The 20,061-nt window shown below is 44.4% G+C and overlaps 1 protein-coding gene across 6 annotated transcripts in view; it reads left to right on the top strand.

The window, feature by feature from the left end:
* Positions 1–20,061, top strand: part of ZBTB38 (zinc finger and BTB domain containing 38) — a 124,839-nt gene continuing 104,778 nt past the window's right edge. For 5 of the 6 annotated variants that reach the window (XM_036332380.1, XM_036332376.1, XM_036332372.1 and 2 more), the window contains exons 1-3: positions 1–357; positions 2,052–2,167; positions 10,187–10,426. The gene's annotated coding sequence lies outside the window, so the exon portion shown is untranslated. Of the gene's footprint in view, positions 358–2,047; positions 2,168–10,186; positions 10,427–20,061 lie in introns of those variants that run through there. The other variant, XM_036332371.1, reaches the window with a different exon arrangement.

Here is a 20,061-nt window from a genome sequence, read left to right as displayed (position 1 = left end):
TGAAGGCGCATAACTCTGCGAGGTGCCGCGGCCTATTTGCCTCCAGGGGTCGTGCTTGAGTCAGAGAGACGCGAGCTCCGGGAAAGGACCGGGCCGCAGCCCTTCCCGCGCTCCGCTGCGCGGTGTCCTGATCCCCTCCGCCGCGCCAGCCCCCCGCAGTCGGCCTGCTGCTCCGGCTTCGTCGGCCTGTAGCCGCCGCAAACTCTCTGCCCACCTCCGGGCGTCTCTGGAGACAGAGGCCAAGAGCTCATGCACATATTTCCTGGGACCCCTTGTTCCCAGCCCCGCATTGCCTGTTTCCCAGTGGGAAGAAGTGAAGACCTTGGCCCTAAGGGCATGACCCACAGGGCTCCACGTGTGAGTCCCTCAGCTCTTCTGCCACTTGCAGCCATGGCCGCAGGAGTGGGAGCCGTGGGGTGGGGCGGTGTGGACAGTAGCGGGGAGGGGGGAGCTCTATGGCTCCTGTGACACGGGCCGGTGGCTTTATCCAGCCCGTCCGCTGCGTTTCAGAGGCCCGGGTCCTGGAGAAAGCCTCCTTCCTCAGACCCCGGCAGCGCCTGGGGTCCTCCTGCCTGTGTCTCATTCCCCCTCAGAGGCCGCTTAGGTCACCGACCTGGAAATGAGCAACTGAGGGACTGGGATGGACACAGGGAGCCTGGAGCATCGGAAGGAAGGAGTGGACTGAGAGGGAACCACTGCGGGGCATTTGGGCTGAAAGTTACCGGGCCAGAAGAGGAGGGTTAGGGCACCGGGTGCAGGAGTGAGGGGCTGTGGCCTGTCAGCACTGTGGATCTCAGAGGGAAGAAATATGTGCATCGCTAGGCAGGCAGCGGATGCACACATCTTTCAGAGCTCTGTGTCTTTATGAGAGACAGGAGTCAGTCCTTTAGTTTTGTTCCAGACATTTCCAGTGCAGTCAACACTTGCCCGTGGGCTTGTGGAGTTCCAACCACTTCCCCCGCCTTCTGCTAGTAATTCCAGGTTTCTCAACATTGCCACGCTCCTCCGTGCTAGCGGTGGAGGTCCCAGGGGGCCTTTCAGGGGATCTGCAAGATTAAAACTGTTTCACAGTAATGCAAAGATTTATTTGCATTTTTCCTTGTATTGACATTTAGGTTTAAAATGATGTGTACTCTCCTCTCCAATAGGGGGCGTGCAGGAAGCAGACAATTGATGTTTCTCATCAATGTTTCTCTCCCTCTCTCTGAAATCCATAAAAACGTATTTTTTAAAAATAATAAAATGGTATGTAGGCCCTGGTGGGGAAGCTCAGATGGTTAGAGCATTGTCCTGATTCACTAAAGTTGGGTTCAATCCCCAGTGAAGGCAGTTACAAGAATCAACCAATGAATGCATTAAGTGGAACAACAAATCTCCCTCTCTCTCTCAAATCAATCAATAAATAAAGAAAACTTTTTAAATAAATAAAATGGTATGTAAAACTGCTGGCACCTTGGCATGAATCAAGGCAAGGGCATTGAGCTATATTTGCAGTTACTGTGCTTTTCACCAATGATCATGGAGGGAGGGAGAGCCAATTTCACTTAAGAATGTCCTTAGTGAAGCTGTTAAAAGTAGTCATTATACTAAACTTTGAACCTTGAGTACACGTCCTTCCATATTCTGTGTGGCAGGATGAAAAATAGGCATAAAGCGAGTCTGCTGCAGACCAGTGTTCTATATTTGTCTTGAGGAAAAGTGCTGGGAAAAGCAACCACGTATGCAGTCTTTCAACCCCTGTACAGTTGCATAAGAATATGCCTTGTGCCTAGAGCATTTCCTTACCAAGAGAAAGGGCTCTCACAGCCCGTGCTGGCCACCTCTCTTTGGGGACATCTTTCCCTGTTCTGAACTTGATGTGTACTTCCTCCTGCTAAAGCATGTGTGTCATATGGCACCTGACCAGCCCTATTGCTCTATCTGTTCCTAGTAGGGAGGGAAAGGGGGGGGGGGCCTTCAGTTGCAGCCAAAGAGGCGTACATGCAGTGCATGCATGCTGGCCATGGGGGAAATTCCCTATTGAAGCTGATCTTGCTCTTTCTCTTCTCTAGGTGAGTCAAGTGTTGCTCCATCCAGTGCCTGTGTGAGTCTTGTCCACCTTGGCAACCCCAACACCTGCAGACTATGGAGTGGGTTGATGCCCTGGCACTGCTGGTCCTGATGGCAGGTATTGTTATGCTATTGGCAGTGGGAGTCCTCCTCCTGGGGAGGTAGCCATAGGTATCACTTGGTTGGCGAAGAGCAATCCTGTGCTTGTTCAATATGCCAGCTGAACTGCACTCCCAAAACACACCTCTTTCACTGGGATGACTGACAGTGTGATTATTTGGACTTGGTGTTTGGTAGACATTTTCCACCAAGTGAACAAAATGAGATTGTCACTTCAAGGGAAATAACTGACATTATTTGTTGCTAATGATAAAATTTGGCCTTTCAAGCATAAATTAGAATTTTGAAAACCACATCTGCCACATAACTTGACAGTTTCCCAATGTTTAGAAGATTCTTCTGATGAACTAGGTGATGATATCTGAAGTGTGATTTTTCTTTTCTTACATTGAATAATGTGCCAACATTGGGAAGATCTGCATAATTCAGATATCTGTTGTTGCAGAACAAATTACTCCAAACATAGTGATTTAAAACAAGAAACATTTATTATCTCTCAATTTCTGTGGGTCAAGAATTTGACTTAGGTAGACGGTTCTGACTTAGGGTTTCTTCTGCAGCTGCAGTGAAGATGTCTGTTGAGGCTGCAGTCATCTGAAAGCTTGGCTGTAGGCAGCTAGAGTATCTGCGTCCAAGAGGCACACTCACATGGCTGTTGGCAAGTGGCCTCAGTCCCTCACCACCTGGACCTCTCCACGGGGCTTTGAGTATCCTCACAACATGGCAGCCAGCTTCCCCCGGAGCAAAGTGACCCGAGAGAGAGGGAGGAAACTAGAAGCCTTATGATGTACTCTCCGAAGACACGCCGTGTCATTTCCACCACATTCTGTTCATTAGAAGTGAGTCATATGTGCAGCCCACACTCGAGGAGAGGGTAAATGCGCTCTGCCTCTTAAAGGGAAGGGTACCAAGAATTAGTGGGCATGTTTTAATAACACGTCACTTAGTCACCCAGTGTTTCCCAAACGACCTTCATGAAATGACAGAACCAGGGTGCAGGGATAAAAACTGTATTCCAATTCAAAATGGCCCAGCGGGTTTTTGTTGTAACAGCTTGAAAAGCTCATCGATACAGTTTTAGATTCCACCTTGCTACTAACCAGAATGAAGCTATTGTTTTTGTATTTTGGCATAGTATCAAAAAAGAGTATCCATACTTATCTGAAAAGGCTATTAAAACACTCCTGTCATTTCCAACTACATATCCCTGTGAGGCCAAATTTTTTTCATGTACTTCAACCAAAACAGCATTAGAACAGACTGGAATGCAGAAGCAGATACCGAACTAAACAGAGATTTGTAAAAATGTAAAACAGTGAGGTTCTTCTCACTAATTATTTTTTGTTTTGGAAAATATGTGTGTGTTTTTTTAATGTGTGTGTGTGCATGCACATGTGTATTAACATGTATTGGATTTATTATTGGATTTTTAAGATGAATTGAATATATTTTTAAAAGTTCTGTTTTAATTTCTAATATGGTAATTACTGCTAGATATAACCAATATAAACAGAAGCTCTTTGGGGTCCTCAATAATTTTTAAGAATGTAAAGGGGTCTGCAAACCAAAAAATTTAAAAAACTCTTGTTTAAGCAATCCTGATGGTCCTGTCACCATTGAAATAATATGTGTGGGTATGAGCATGTGGTGCAGCTCTGCCAATGACATACAAAGTGAAGATGTGGGGTTCAGTTTTCAGTTTAGGGTATTAAATAAAAAAACATACCTGGGTCTTCAAAGAGATTTATAATGTTCTATCTCAAGCCAGATGATTGATGTTTATTAGCCTTCTTTATTTCTTACATATTAAGTTATATGAGGTATGAAATATTTTATAAGAAAAAAATTAAAAGAACACGTGGAAGAAGAATCCACTTCTTCTATGTAAGAATCGTGCCTATTTTGCAGCATATTCCTCTGCTATATTGGACCTGAATGTGCATTTTTTGGCTCTAAAGAATTTTGTGCACATTTCATGGCTCTCTGAATCTGTGTCTGCAACATATTTGTGATATTTTACTTGTAACCTGAGAGCCAGTCCCCAGACCTCTAGCCACATAGGCAATCTCACCACATTAACAAGACTGCCATTTTAAGTCACACAAAGTCCCTCATAAAAAGACGTTCTCTGCTTCTGGCTTAGTCCCTGTCTTCCCTAGGGTCAGGCAAGATACCAACATCTGTCCTATGTCATATCGCATGCCAAGTTCTCTCCCCTAACACTCTCATAAGAGTAGATGTCTACTGGGCTTGCCAGTCCACCAGTTCTGAAAACTGCCCCACTCAGAGTCCATTTTAGACCCCTTTTAGGAATTTATCTGAGCACCTTCTAAGTGGAACCACAACAGATACAAAGGCAGGCTCACTACACTGTTAAATGTAAACCTCTCCCTGTATGCTCACCCCCCCCGCCCCCCATAGTTCCAGGCCCCTCAGTCTCACTGAAGGACCTGAGGTTAGGTTTTTTGATTTATCCCACCTCTCTTCTTAATGTAACTTTTTCAGAAATTCATAAATCAAATAGTAAAACTAGAGAGTTACATAATCGAATTAACAAGTTTGAGAGGCTGCCTGAACAAAATCTGAGCTGGATGAAGGGGGAATGACTATTGGGTAGGCAGAAAAAAATGTCTGCTACTATTGTCTATACATTTGCATATTTTAAATCTTTCCACAATAAAATATTTTGCTTGTGTGATTAAAAAAGAAAAGAAAGGTAATTGATATGAAGGGGAAATGCATATATAAAACTAAGAAATGCAGTTGTGAGATTTTAAGACAGATATACTGGAAAGGAAGCAGACCCATTTGTTGAAATCCAATTCACTGATCAATGCACCATACTTACTTGTTTCTTTTGCCTTATAAAATTTACAGGAATTCATACTGGATGGAATCCTTTCTTAAAAAATATATTTTTTATTGATTTCAAAGAGGAGGGGAGAGGGAGAGAGAGAGAGAAACATCAATGATGAGAGAGAATCATTGATTGGCTGCCTCCTGCATGCCCCACACTGAGAGGATTGAGCCTGCAAAGCAACATGTGCCCTGGCAAGGAATTGAATTGTGACTTCCTGGTTCAGAGGTCAACACTCAACCACTGAGCCAAGCCAGCCAGGCTCATTTAATAGCATTTTAAGGAATATTTAGCCTGTCTGCCCAGATAGTTAGAAGACAAGGGACATCAAGGAGAAAATATTCATAAGATATATAAATGATAAGAGTCTAATAATCCAAATATATAAATCAAAAAAAAAAGGCAACCCAATTGAAAAATGGACAAATCCGAACAGGCAATTCACAGAATTAGAAATACAGTTAACCAAAACACATATGACAAGATTTTCAACATTACTAGTAAGAAAATTACAAGATAAAACAGCAGTAAGATGTTTATTTTCACAAAAATATTATCAGCTAGTTATAAAAGAGTAATAGTGTTGGTAAAGAGGTTTCTGAGATCAAGCCCTTTCATCTAATTCTCTGTTGATGTGAGCACAAATTGGTACAGTGTTTTTGATAGGCAATTGGGCTTTATTTATCACCATTAAAATTCCTGTGTTCCCTTTGAGGTAGTGGGAGAGTCAAGGACTAGTGGGAGGTGCTAGGGGAATGCATGTAATGCAAGCATGTCAAACTCAAAGGCTAACACGGGCCAAATGAACAAAGTTTAAGTTTATGTGGGCCGCAAAAAAAAAAGCTTCAATTTTTATAGAAACGTAGGTTTATTTCAATAGAGTCATGCTGAATACAAAGAGCTGAAATAAATGAGTAATCGTTAACATTAAATAATACAACATTTTAATAAAAATTAATATTTTTTCTTGAACATTACCTTACCAGACACTGAATAACTGCACAGATTAATAAGCGTAACGCAAATGGACCTAATTTTCTTGTTCTCCGAAAGCGAAATATTTCCTGTTGTGCACACCAAACAAGTCAGTCCAAGACTAATAACGTGGCAATCGGCTGCTAAAATATTCGCTGCTAGTATTAGTGGAGAGAAATGGTGCACCTGCGCTTTTAAGGCACGTAAGGGAAATGAATGCACCACGATTATAGTAATCAGTCATTAGCGAACGTTGTGGTTCGTTATTAATAATGTATAACAGGATATTGTAAAAATTAAGTTACAAGATTTTTATTAAAACATTTCTTACATACCATAATATTGGCTGGGCCACAAAAATATTCGTTATGGGCCGCATGCAGCCCACGGGCTGTGAGTTTGACATGCTTGATGTAATGGAAGGGTCTAGACTAGAGGAAATGGGTTTAATGCGAGGGGCTAAAGACTGGGGTGTAAAGGGAGGGATCTGTGGTTCTGGGAGTGACTTAGGACCATGATTGATAAAGAAAGTGGGAAAGTGACAAAGGCCTGAGAAGCCAAGAAGTACTTGAAAGGATTGGGGAAAGTGAAAACACATGACAATGGAAGGATTAGAAACAATGAAGAACTTGTTGGGAAGGACAAGAAGGGAAGGGGTGGGATTGGCCCAGACTACAAGGTGAAATGGAAACAACTGGTTTTCAGTAAATTGACCCAGAGCCACTGGCAAACAGGACCTGTTAATGCTGAGCAAGGCCCCTGTGGAAGAATGAGGTTTGTTAGCAAACAGGAAACAGTAACTTTCATAGTGCTGCTAACTGTGCCTTGCAGAGTTCTTTTACTTCCTCTCCCCTTGACTCTGTTTGCACATTGTAGTTTGCTTATAAAACCAACCTGAGATCTTTGAAGACTCCTTAGTCTGAAGCCTCTGGTAGTCATTGTTTGTATCTTTCCCATGTGATCCTAAGGCAGCCGTGGGCAAACTACGGCCTTCGGGCCAGATCCAGCCCATTTGAAATGAATAAAACTAAAAAAAAAAAAAAAGACTGTACCCTTTTGTGTAATGATGTTTACTTTGAATTTATATTAGTTCACACAAACACTCCATCCATGCTTTTGTTCCAGCCCTCCGGTCCAGTTTAAGAACCCATTGTGGCTCTCAAGTCAAAAAGTTTGCCCACCCCTGTCCTAAGGTATAAAATACAGAGACATTTGAACTGTTTCTAGTAGAAACTGTCAGGGAGATGCCCCAAATACTGGAAGGCCATGAAAGGAGGTTCTCTCTGCAATATAGTGCAGGTATGCATAAGGGGTGCAGAACCCAAGACTTCCACTTCCCTCTTGGTTGGAGGTAGGCATTCTCTCATGAAGTAGAGGGCCCAATGGTCACTGGCTTTCTCTGTGCTTCATATTGCTTTCCACACAATGAATCACAAGGCTATCAGACAGCAAGAATCTGCAGAGGCGGGCTGTTATGGACTGAATTGTGTCCCCCCCAAATCTACATGTTGAAATCCTAATCTATAATAATAAAAACATAATATGCTAATTAGACCAGACGTCCTTCCGGATGACCTTCCAGAGGAAGCTGGGGCTATGAGGGAAGCCCGAGTCCCGGGTGCCTGCTGGCGGCCAGAGAGAAGCCCGGGTCCCAGGTGCCACAGGGAAGCCAGTGCCGGCAGCTGGGGAAAGGAAGGCCTACTCTTGCATGAATTTCATGCATCAGGCCTCTAGTACTTTAAAATGTGACTGCATTTGGAGATAGGCCTTTAAAGAGGTGATTCCGTTAAAATGAGGCCATGAGAGTGGACCCCAATTCAAACTTACCTGTCTCTATATAAGAAGGGTAAGTTTGAGCACAAAAAGATACACTAGGGATGTGTACACACAGAGAAAAAGGCCATGTTAGGACATAGTAACAGGACAGCTATCTGCAAGCCAAGGAGAGAGACCTCAGAGGACACCAACCCTGCTGACACCTGATCTTGGACCTCCAGCCTCAAGAACATAAGAAAATTAATTTCTGTTGTTTAAACCTGTGGCATGTTGTTATTACAGCCCTAGCAAACTAAGACAGGGCCTTCAGGTATGAAGGCTTAGGCACCAGGGAAAATAAAAATTAATTCAAGTCCTCCCGCTATTATTGAGAACTATTTGGAAGTGCTTCCTTTAAGTGCGGAAGAGCCCCTGCTGCACGCCCATACACATTTTACTTTTTGTTCAGGAAATGTGGAGCTTGCTCTTACATGGCCCTAAAGCTCCCAGGTTGAGCCAGTTACCAATCATAAATTGGGAAAGAGAAATAAGGATGTCTGGCCAATCAGGCCAGGTCTCTCAGTTACTATGTCTTCTAATGCTGCTTAAGGATTTAGCCCTTGACTTTGGAGATTCAAAAACTTTTTTTCAATTCTGGCCCAAGTGAGTGATTTCCATACTGATTCTAAAAATGAACTGGAATTTTAGTTTAACAATGAGAGCTATATTTGCCAAGAAAACTGTACTATTCGTGTAGACTAGTTCTAAACAATCTTTTCCCATTGGGAAGAGCTAAGACACACGCACACACACACACACACACACACACACACACACACACACAACAAATTCCACCATGGAAAAACCCTGTTCTTTGGAAGTCTACAGAAAGGTCTCCTTTTTGGGAATGCTTTCTTTGATCTTTCTGCGAAGTATGGGACTGCCTACCTTCTGAGGTCCCAAGGAATCCTGAATCAAAAACCCTAATTTATAGTATTTTAATTAGTTGTTTATAATCCTGCATTTCACATTAGGCTGTGAGCTCAAAGAGGGAAGACATTATCTTGTCTGGTGGGTTATCTTCAATGGGATCTGGACCACACAGTATATGCTCAAAAAACAAAACAAAAACTAGGGGAATGAATAAATGAATTAAATTATGATATTACATGTCTCTTGTATGGGATATGCCTTCCAGATGGACCAGAAGACCAGTCATCTCCCCACTTGCATAGTATTGGAGACACAATGATAAAACCCTCCTCCTCAGTTTCTCCTTCTCTGTTCTCTTCAGTGATGGTCACTTTCCACAAGTAGTTTTCCATCCTATATTTTTTGTTTTGTTTGAATTTACAAGTGGTCTTTTTTCTAATTTTATTTACTTTTACCACTAAAGTATCTCCAAACCACAATATAGGATGAAGTATTTCTGGGAATGTCTTCCTAGAAGCAACATGTCCCTACAAATAGATTCCTATGAACTATTCTTACATTTGGGTTTGCTCACCTCTGTCCCCGGCTACACTCCCTAGGCACTGCCCAGGCCATCATACTCCACACTCCAGTTCTTCAGGGCTAGGTTAGGGTGTTTTGAGTGGGATCATGTGTATTGATCAGTTAAATAGAGGATGTTGGGAAAATATTGAATCTGGATGTCCAGGAACTTGAATTCAATTTGTAGAAGTCAAAAAGAGTGAAGAAATTAGAAATTAGGGGACTGGAGGCCTGAGTACAGATGGACCAGAGCCTACAGACATGACAGGTCTTTCTAAGCTGAGAGAATAAAAAAAAGGGGGCGGGGAGACAACCTCAGACTAGGGAAAGGATGAGGAGGTAAGAGACAGCTTGTTCCACTGGAAGGTTTTTGGAGCTCTGGTATTCAAAACACTAGCCAAACTCAGACTCAAGTTTGAACATTGCCATTTTCCTTGTAGAATCTCTACCTAAATTCCAGTTGATTATTCAGTGTGCCTTCCACATATTGCTGAATTTTAAGGTCCATGAGGGCATTCTCACTGCTGTATCCTCAACACCATAATCTAAAAACAGTAGAACTCAACAAGTATTTAATGAAATTATCAATAGATGTATGCATGATTATGTAGAGAGCAATAGATGTCCAGATCTATGATGGTCTAGTTTACAGTGCCTGCTCCTACTTCTCACAGCAATTTATGATTCTCTCTGTGATGGTTTCATTTCTCCATCCACCTGCCCCCTCATAGCTATGAAAGCCCTTAGTCATTTGGTTCAAATACGCTAGCTTTGGAGACTAGCTATTTATTAACTAAACCGTTGCACCACTCGCTCTTATAGCCTTAAATGAATTTGGGTTAATTCTTAACTGTTTCCTTTCTGTACGTGTGTCATTTAATGGTTTGCCTTTATCTGATTTTGTCCAATTTCCTGTGCATTTGTGGTTTTCCACAGGAGCTCTCTACCAGAGGCCTCAAACAGCCACACCAAACGAGTGTGGGCATCTACGTTTTCTAGGAAGGCTCTCCTGCTGCTCTGGGTTTCATCAAACTGGTGTCCATCCAAGTATTCCCACCCAATGTTATTTATGCTAGAAGAGGAGGAATGCCCTCCCCAGGGCCAGTTCTTGGAGAAAAGAATTGTTGATATAACCAGAGCCCCAACAGAAGAAAGATTACTCTGCAACAGCTAAAGGTTGGTGACTTATTATTTTTTTTTCCAACTCAGTGAAAGCTGCCCATGTTTGCTTTCTTTCCCGTGAATTTCATTAGTGTATTTTCTACACATGACCTTTGGAATAAACAGGAAAGAAAGGTGTTAAATCAATAAATAGCTTCATGGGAGACGGAGAGTTTATCCATCATTGATTCCCTACATCTAGCATAGTGCCTGACATGTAGATTCTCAATAAATGTTTGATGAAGGAAGGAAAGCAAGGTAGGAGGGAAAGAGAGAGAGGAAGAGACTTAAAGAATTAGCATGAATGGAAAGGATGTGAATGTATTATTCAGAAATAATATGACGATAACAGTTGTGTTTTCAAAGTTAATCAAGTCCATTGTCACTGACACCTAGAATCAATAAAACAAATTAAGTCACTTTGTAAAATGAAGGGTGTATTTATACAGGTAAAAGAGCAGTAGACAACCAGAATAGCAACAAATATAGTCTGGAACTTAGGCATAACGATAAATAACAGTGGTTACATTTTAGGATAAATTCAAAACTCTGTGATGTGATAGTCATTTGTTTTGTCTATGCCCAATTCTCAAAAGCAAATTAAAACAACCAAGAGCTTTATTTATGGATAAATGCAAGGTGATCAGGAAGGTGATAGAATTGATGGCAACTGGTCGGTTTGGTATTTAGAAAAGGTCAACTAATCAGAAATGGTGCACCGAGGAAATTTACAAATATCTAGGCTTCCTGCAGTTGAGAGGGATTAACCACATAATAATTCACCAAACGTCCAAACATATGTAATTATGTGTTAAAGAAAACCATCTTGGTGCAGATAAAATATTAAGGAAATTAGCATCTTCTTAATATTAGCCTTGCAGTTATTTGATATCATATGGGCTACACAATTCAGGTCCAGCAGGCCAACTCTAAATGACACATACATCACAAAAGAACACCCCACCACGGTGGAGGTAGAGAGGAACAAGTGAGACAGATCATTTTTATAAAACCAAGATCTTAAAACTAAGGGTTAGATTTTTCCACAACATAACTAATGTTAGGCTATGTCACTATAATCTTATATTATTTTATAATTTGTGGCAAATAAAATGTAGCCTAGGAGGAAATCTAAAAACATATCCAAAGCAAATGCAGAGAAACCTCCCTTTTTCAGACCCGTCTTGCAAAGATTGTGTTCATGAGGCATGTGATTTGTTTTCAAGGATTTGCCTGAGTGATTTAGACTCTAGTAATCAGGACAATTGTATTATAAAGGAAAACTGTTGCTAATGTGTTTAGATCAGTGGGTCTCAACCTTCCTAATGCCTCGACCCTTTAATACAGTTCCTCATGTTGTGGTGACCCCCAATTTCATTGTTACAAATTGAACATAATTAAAGCATAGTGATTAACCACAAAAACAATATGTAATTATATATGTGTTTTCCGATGGTCTTAGGCAACCCCTGTGAAAGGGTCGTTCGACCCCCAAAGGGGTCGCGACCCACAGGTTGAGAACCGCTGGTTTAGATGGTGACTGGTGACTAGCAAAAACACATAAAAGTACCATCTTAGCTGCTGTGGGTTCTTCCCAGAGTTATAAGAAGATGATTCAGGCTTTCTGTGTGCAGTAAGCTGGACCTGTGAAACTGACTAATGCAAGTGGGTTCCAAACTTCAGCCAGTGTGATCACTTTTGCCCATTTGTACTGCTATTTAAAAAAAAAAAAAATTTTTTTAAATTTAAAAAAAATCAAAAAAAAAATCTAGTTACTACTTTTTACCTGAAGTATATTTAAAAAGCAACTTAATAGATATTTTCATCTGTAATCATCTCTGATAGAAATTCTTTAGAAAACACTTCAATTACAATAATGATGATGATGATAAGTCAAGACTATTTTAAAGCTAATTCTATGCGATAGAGACAGGCTGGCAGAGAGAAAATTAGAATCCTTAGAGCTCATGGGAAAGTATTTAGATAAATCATATGCTCAGGTCACAGTTTGCTCTTTGTGGTTTTATTTAAGAAGCTGGTTAATGTTTACATGACATTGAACTTCAAAGTCCAGGCAATAAGGAGGAAAAACGAGTGAAAAAGAAAAACAGTTTATGTTTGTTACCTCCTTGCTTTTCCTTACTCCGGAGGAAACCAAAGTAGGATGATAGGGTCTTATCTTACCAGAATACAATATTTTTTTTATTAAATTATAAAAAATTATTATGCTAAGTTTCCTTACTCACATGGCAAGTATTTTTGTTGCCAATTTAAAAACATTCATGTGTTTTTAAATTACAGTCTTCTTTCCTACAATCTTGGTATAAAATTTTTTTTTAAATCCTCACCCAAGAATATGTTTGTTGATTTTTAGAAAGGAAGGGAAGGAGAGAGAGACAGAAACATTGATGTGAGAGAGAAACATCGACCAGTTGCCTCCCATATATGCCCCAACCTGCAACCTGTATATGTGCCCTGACTGGTAATCAAACTGGCAGTCTTTGGTGTATGGGATGAGGTTCCAACCAACTGATCCATCTGGCCAGGGTGAAATTCTTTACCTTACTTTTTTTATAGTGATATAGTCTCTGATCACATTGTGTGCCTTTATTTTGAAACTCTTGGTTTATAGAAGTGAGTGCTGTTAATGTAACAAAGAAGGACATTATCTGCAAAACACAATGACACATCATTATTTTTTTCAAGTACTTCTTTCCGATTCCTCCCCTTTTGGAGGTTCTTAACTTATTCCTGACTTTTAAGTTAGGCCAGCCTCATGCATGACAATTCAGTAGACAACCAGAACAGCAACAAATATACTCAGGAGGGCTTACCAGATGGGCCCCTAGACAAGACATCCTTCCAGGCTTCCCCCCAACCAAGGATCCAGCCTGCAATCCCATCATGTGCCCTGACTGGGAGTCAAACCGGCAACTTTTTGGTGCACAGGACGATGCCCAGCTAACTGAACCACAACGGCCAGGGCAAGGCAGGGTGAGATTTAGAAAGCTAATTTCCTCCCCCCTCAAGAAGGGGAAAGGAAACGCTTTACTCCATAAGTGTGGTCTGCACATAGTGACCTTCCAAAGAGCACAGTGTGTGTTGGCGGCGGGGGGGGGGGGGGGGGGGGGGGGGGGGCGGGGGGGGGCGGGAGTAACTGTACAGTGGAGAGACCTGACAGACAGGACTCAACCAGGTGACCAACATCAACATCAACTGCTCATATACCATGATATGATGATATGATATGATATGATATGATGATATGATATGATATGATATGATATGATATGATATGATGAAAATGGCACCTGACCTCTTGGGCTTCCTCTTGACAACCTATAACCCCAGTCTGATAATGAGAAAAACATCAGAAAAATCTAAACTGAGTGAAATTTTATAAAACGTGACCAGTACTCTTTAAGACTGGAAAGATCATCAAAAACAGAAAATGTGAGAAACTATCACAGCCCAGAGGCGCCCAAGGAGACATGACAACCAAATGTAATGTGGTGTCCTGGGTGCTTTCCTAGAACAACGGAAGGACATTGCTTAAAAACTAAGGAAATTTGAACAATGTATGGACGTTATTTGATAACTAGAGGCCTGGTGCACAAAAATTTGTGCACTCGGGGGAGGGGGGGGTGGTCCCTCAGCCCGGCCTGTGCCCTCTCGCAGTCTGGGACTCCTCGGGAGATAACGACCTGCTGGCTTAGGCCTGCTCCTGGGTGGCAGAGGGCAGGCCCAATCCATAGGTGCAGCCCCTGGTTGGGCTCAGAGCAGGGCCGATTGGGGAGTTGGGGCACTGCCCCGTCATGCACAGAGCAGGGCGGATAGGGAGGTTGCGATGCCACCCTCAGTCACGCTCAGGGTAGGGCCGATTGGGGGGCTGGGGCACCGCCCCCTGTCACACTCAAGGCAGGGTCAATGGGGAGGTTGAGGCGCCACCCCCTGTCACACACAGAGCAGGGCCAATCAGGGGGTTGGGGCGCTGCCCCCTGTCATGCACAGAGCAGGGCCAATCAGGGGGTTGGGGCGCTGCCCCCTGTCACGCACAGAGCAGGGCCCATCAGGGAGGTTGGGGCTCCGTACCCTGTCATGCACAGAGCAGGGCCCATCAGGGGGTTGGGGAGCTCCCTCCTGTCACGCACAGAGCAGGGCCAATCAGGTGGTTGAGGAGCTCCCCCCTGTCACTCACAGAGTAGGGCCGATAGGGGAGTTGGGGCACCGCCCCCTGTCACACACAGAGCAGGACGGATCAGGGGGTTGGGGCGCCACCCTCTATCACCCACAGAGCAGGGCCAATCAGGGGGTTGGGGCGCCGCCACTGTCACACTCAGGGCAAGGCCCATCAAGGGGTTGGGGAGCTCCCCCTGTCACGCACAGAGCAGGGCCGATCAGATGGTTGAGGAGCTCCCCCCTGTCACTCACAGAGTAGGGCTGATAGGGGAGTTTGGGCACTGCCCCCTGTCACACACAGAGCAGGGCGGATCAGGGGGTTGGGGCGCCGCCACTGTCACACTCAGGGCAGGGCCAATGGGGAGGTTATGGCTCTACCCCATCACACACAGAGTAGTGCCCATGGGGTGGGGGTTGGGGCGCCACCCTCTATCACCCACAGAGCAGGGCCAATTAGGGGGTTGGGGACCTCCCCCCCTATCAGGCACAGAGCAGGGCTGATCAGGGGGTTGGGGCACCTGCCCCTGTCACTTACAGAGCAGGGCGGATAGGGAGGTTGTGGCCCCGCCCCCTGTCACACACAGAGCTGCAGGGCGATCAGGGGGTTTGGGCGCTGCCCCCTGTCACACTGATCCCGGTGCCGGGAGGCCTCTCGGCTCCGCTGATTCCGGTGCTGGGAGGCATATTACCCTTTTACTATATAGGATAGAGGCCTGGTGCACGGGTGGGTGCCGGCTGGTTTGCCCTGAAGGGTGTCCTGGATCAGGGTGGGGGTCCCCACTGGGGTGCCTGGCCAGCCTGGGTGAGGGGATGATCGCTGTTTGCAGCTGGTCACACACCCTTCAGGGTGGGGGTCCCCACTGGGGTGCCTGGCCAGCCTGGGTGAGGGGCTGAGGGCTGTTTTCAGGCTGGCGGGTGACTGAAGCTCCCAACCGCTCCTTTTTTTCTTTTTTCTTTTTTTATTCTGGGCCAGCTTTAGCTTTGAGGCTTGGCTCCAGCTCTTAGGCCTCCGCTGCTGAAAGCAGGTTTCTGGCCTTTGTTTACCTTCTGTATTTGAAACAATGTTGCGATCCTGCTGGCTGAAGCCCGGCGGACTAAAGCAGGTTTCTGGGGTTTTGTTTAGCTTCTATATTTGTAACATAGTTGCTTAGAGTTGCAGCTCAGAGGCCTGCAGCGGCAGGCAGGGAACGTTGGAGTCCTCAGTCACTGAAGCAAGCAAGCCTCATGTTAGTTTCAAGCTGCCTGGCTGCCGGCCGCCATCTTGGCTGGCAGTTAATTTGCATATTGCCCTGATTAGCCAATAGGAAGGGTAGCGGTCGTATGCTAATTACCATGTTTCTCTTTTATTAGATAGGATGCATCAGAATTAGTGCACTAATTAGCACACGAAGGTAGCACACCAAGGTAAGGTGTTAAGAATAGGAAAACTTGGGTGTTGGATATATGGGAATTCTCTGTACTGTCTTTCCTACTTTTCTCTGTACCTAAACTATTTTAAAATTAAAAGACATTTTTTAAAAACCCAAACAAAGTACCAGAGAAACCCATGGTTGGAGAAACCATGCTTGACTTCCAGCATTTCCTGAAAATCCTAGAGAAACTTTATAATCACATCCGGGACAGATTCTAGTTTACAATCTAGTGCTTGAAGCTACTTCAGGGAGGGAAACCCAGAAGGAGAGGCAGGGATGAGATATACAGGGTGGGACAAAAGTAGGTTTACATTTGTTCATATAGAAAATAATACAGTAGTTAATAAATAATAACACAATAGTAAACTTTGTATTCTGAGTACTCACAACTATAAACCTACCCTTGTCCCACACTGTACTCATTCATTCATTCATACACCCTGCACTGAATCAGTGACACCCTCTCCCAGTTCAGCAATCCCAGTCTACTTCATGGACTTCTCTGAGTCTGCCCATCCTCATAGGATAGGTAGTGTTTCTCATTCACTTTCATATTACCCTACAGCTTTCGGCCTATGGCTTTACCTACCACACTTGCCAATAATTCTCTGATATGTAAATAGATACACCTGTCTAAAGACATCCCTAGCCCTGGCCGGTTGCTCAGTGATTAGAGCCTTGGTCCTCGGACCAAACGGTCTTGAGTTTGATTCTTGGTCAAGGGCATGCACGTACCTCAGTTACAGGTTCAATCCCCGGCGTTTCTCTCTCTCTCTCTCTCTCTCTCTCTCTTCCTCTCCTCCCTCCCACTCTCTCTAAAAATCAATAGAAAAAATATCCTCAGTTGAGGATAAAAATAAAAAATAATAGAGACATTACTAGTTGAATATCCCATGTACACAACATACAGTGGTCCTTACTGATTTCAGAGAAGAAGGGAGAGGGAGAGAGAGATAGAAACATCAATGATGAGAGAGAATCATTGATTGGCTATCTGCTGTACATCCCCTTCTGGGGAATGAGCCCGCAGCCCAGACATGTGCCCTGACCAGGAATCGAACCTTGACCTCCTGGGTCATAGGTCGACGCTCAGCCACTGAGCCACATCGGTCGGGCCCACTGCTCTTCTTTCATTCCCTCTCTTTATGAATGATGCCACCACCCCATCAGGTCAGGAGCTCACCCACAAAGCCCTTCAGCTACCAAACTGTCCGGATTCTACCTTCTACATGTTTTTCAGGGCTGAGTTCTTCTCTCCAACCTCAGGCCTTAGTTCAGCTTCTTACCTTGTCTCATTCCAGAGACAGCTTCATCCCCTGGCTGGACTACCATCTCCAGCCCCATCTACCCCAACCCTGCCCAAGCAGGGGTGTCTCTAAAACACAGACCTGACCATGCTGCTCCCCTGCTGACAGTCCTCCAAGATTCTCCCTCTCACCCCTGGAGTAAAGCCAGTCTTGTCATGAAATGCTCTCTCTTGTCATTCTCCCTCATTTCCTGCCATGTTCCCATACTCACCTTCTGCTTCTATCCCACTACTGGGAATTCCCTTCCCATTTCTGCCTCCTACTTGGCCTTCAGTATTCAACCCAAACTCTCTTTGGGAACGGTCTCTGAGCATTCAAGCCTGAATCACCTGCCCTCCAGACCTTCTTTTACTGATGTCATAGGTATCCCCTTCCCTCATTCTCCCTCCCACATTCCCTAACCTCCCTCCACTATTAACTCTGGCATTCATTCATTCATTCATTCACTCATTCATTAAGTCATTGGCTAGTCTAACTACAAAAAATGCAACAATGAACAAAATAGAAAAAAAAAATCCTGCCTTCTAGGAACTTTCACTCTTTGTACACTCTGATTTTCCTTTCTCTTCCTTAGGAGCTCTTTGTAGGCAAGAAATGTTCTCCTATGCATATTAAGTGCTTCTCATTGTATCCTGCACCTAGTTGGTGCTTGAAAAATACAGAGGAATATGTAAATGAGGGCCCCTAGTTTTGTTCCTTCCATCCTTCATGATCAGAGTTAGAGAAATGCTTTCAACTTCTGAGGAAAAATAACTTTCATACACTCTCCATCCCCTCCTCAAGTCCTCCTCCCAACTCAGTTTGTTTTATTTCCCTTTGGGCAGCACAACTTCAGTGACTCATCTGCATGTCTTCCTCTGAGGGTCTCCACTTGCCTCTGGAGGGAGCAACTGGCACAATCAAAATATTATAAGTGCTGATTGTTTTTTTTTAATTTTAAGAATCAAGCTCTAGCCTTAGCCGGTTTGGCTTAGTGGATAGAGCGTCAGCCCGCGGACCAAAGGTTCCCGGGTTCAATTCCAGTCAAAGGCATGCACCTCCGTTGCAGGCTCCTGCCCCACCTGGGCCCTGGTTGGGGCTCATGCAGGAGGCAACCAATTGATGTATTTCTCTTACAGAAGTGTTTCTCTCTGTCTTCCCCTCTCTTTTCCACTCTCCCTAAAAATCAATGGAAAAATATCCTCGGGTGAGGAATAAAAAAAATAAATAAATCGAGCTCTAGATGAAGTACAAACACCTATATTTCTAGAACAGAACGTAGAAGTTGTAAACCTCGGTGCCATGTAGCAGTGATGGTAAAGAGGCCAGCGGTTAGGAGCAGGACAGGATGGAAGAGAGCAGAAGTGGAAGAACGTGCAAAGCAGGTTAATTTCTTCGTCTACAAAAATGAAGTCACATGATGCTGCCTTAAATGGATGCACCAAGAACTAGAAAATTATACTTAAACTCTTGCTTTTCTTTCCATTGGACTGCCTTTGGCTCTGTTTGAAATTTTTAAAAAAACAACACACCAGGTATACATTATTGTATTAATAAATTTTGGAAAACTAATTGGCACAGAAAACCAGCGAAGGAGAGATGGCATGTTCATTGTGGAAGAGGGCCTCAGTCACCAGGAAGTTGGTTTAACAGTTTCCTCCTGCGTGTGGGACCGGCGCCGGGTGGGTCCAGTGTTGACAGCAGCTGGTGACATCAGAGTGGTCTCAGCTTCCCAACAGTGCTGAGTCACTGGCTGAACTGTGGTTGACACGCTCTCCTGACTGTAAGGCCACCACAGGTGCTCCCGCCCCTGGGCCCCCAGAGCCTCAGGAACAGGCTCCTGTGAATTCAGAGGGAGGTGCTGGGAAGTCCAGTGCGACCTCCTGGAAAACCTTCCCCTGCTGATAGAGGATGTACGGGCAGCTCTCTTCTTTCTGCCTTGTCCCCTTTTCTGATGATGTCATTCTCATCCGCCCTGCAGAGCTCTTAGAACACAGTGTCTGGAACTGGAGGACTAGGACAAGAGGGTGTCTGTGCACCACCTTGTCCGTGAGCCTTGTGTAGGGCATTCAGACTTTTGATGCCTTATCTCCACTCCCAAATGTGCCCTCTTCATGTTTCTGGGTTCTCGCTTATGGAGGGAGAGATAGAGATAGAGATAGAGAGAAATAGAGAGAGAGAGAAAGAGAGAGAGAGAGAGAGAGAGCGAGAGAGAGCTGGCCAGCCCAAATGTGTCACCATCAAATTGTGTCTGGTGAGGAAACATTTTATACCGTATTCCCACAGAAGTTTGTAGCATCCGGCCCTTTCTTCGGGGCAGGCCGGATAGAGTGCAGCCCCCACCTTTCCCAGTTCAGCAAGGATGCTCATGCCTGCTTCAGGGATGACTGTGTGCACTTGCATGTGTGCTCCACTGTGATAGTTTGGGCCATTTTTCTTTGAATTCTTTGGCTCTAAGTGTTTCAGAGTTGGCTCAGGCTGAGGCTGGGAGAGAGTTTGGGTGTTTCCCTTTCCCCAATTTGAACAGAAGGAAACAGATCTGAGAAGCATGGGTCGCAGACTGTTCTCACTGCTGCTGAGCACGTGCCTGGTGACCAGGTGTTCTTGTTGGAGAGGATTCTTCTGGGAAGGCTTGTGAGTCAGGACCCCAGAGTCCTCAAATGGGTGGCTTCAAATGAGTCAGCATGCTCTGCGATGCCCGATGAGTAAGGGGAAGATGATGCAGCTTGCCTCCGCCAGTCCAGAAGGCTTGTTACCCTTTTGGGGGGAGAGT

Source organism: Myotis myotis, unplaced genomic scaffold (genome assembly GCF_014108235.1).
Source record: "Myotis myotis isolate mMyoMyo1 unplaced genomic scaffold, mMyoMyo1.p scaffold_m19_p_13, whole genome shotgun sequence".
Taxonomy (NCBI): domain Eukaryota; kingdom Metazoa; phylum Chordata; class Mammalia; order Chiroptera; family Vespertilionidae; genus Myotis; species Myotis myotis.
Note: the sequence above shows the minus strand (reverse complement) of the source record. Positions and strands in the feature narration are given on the sequence as shown.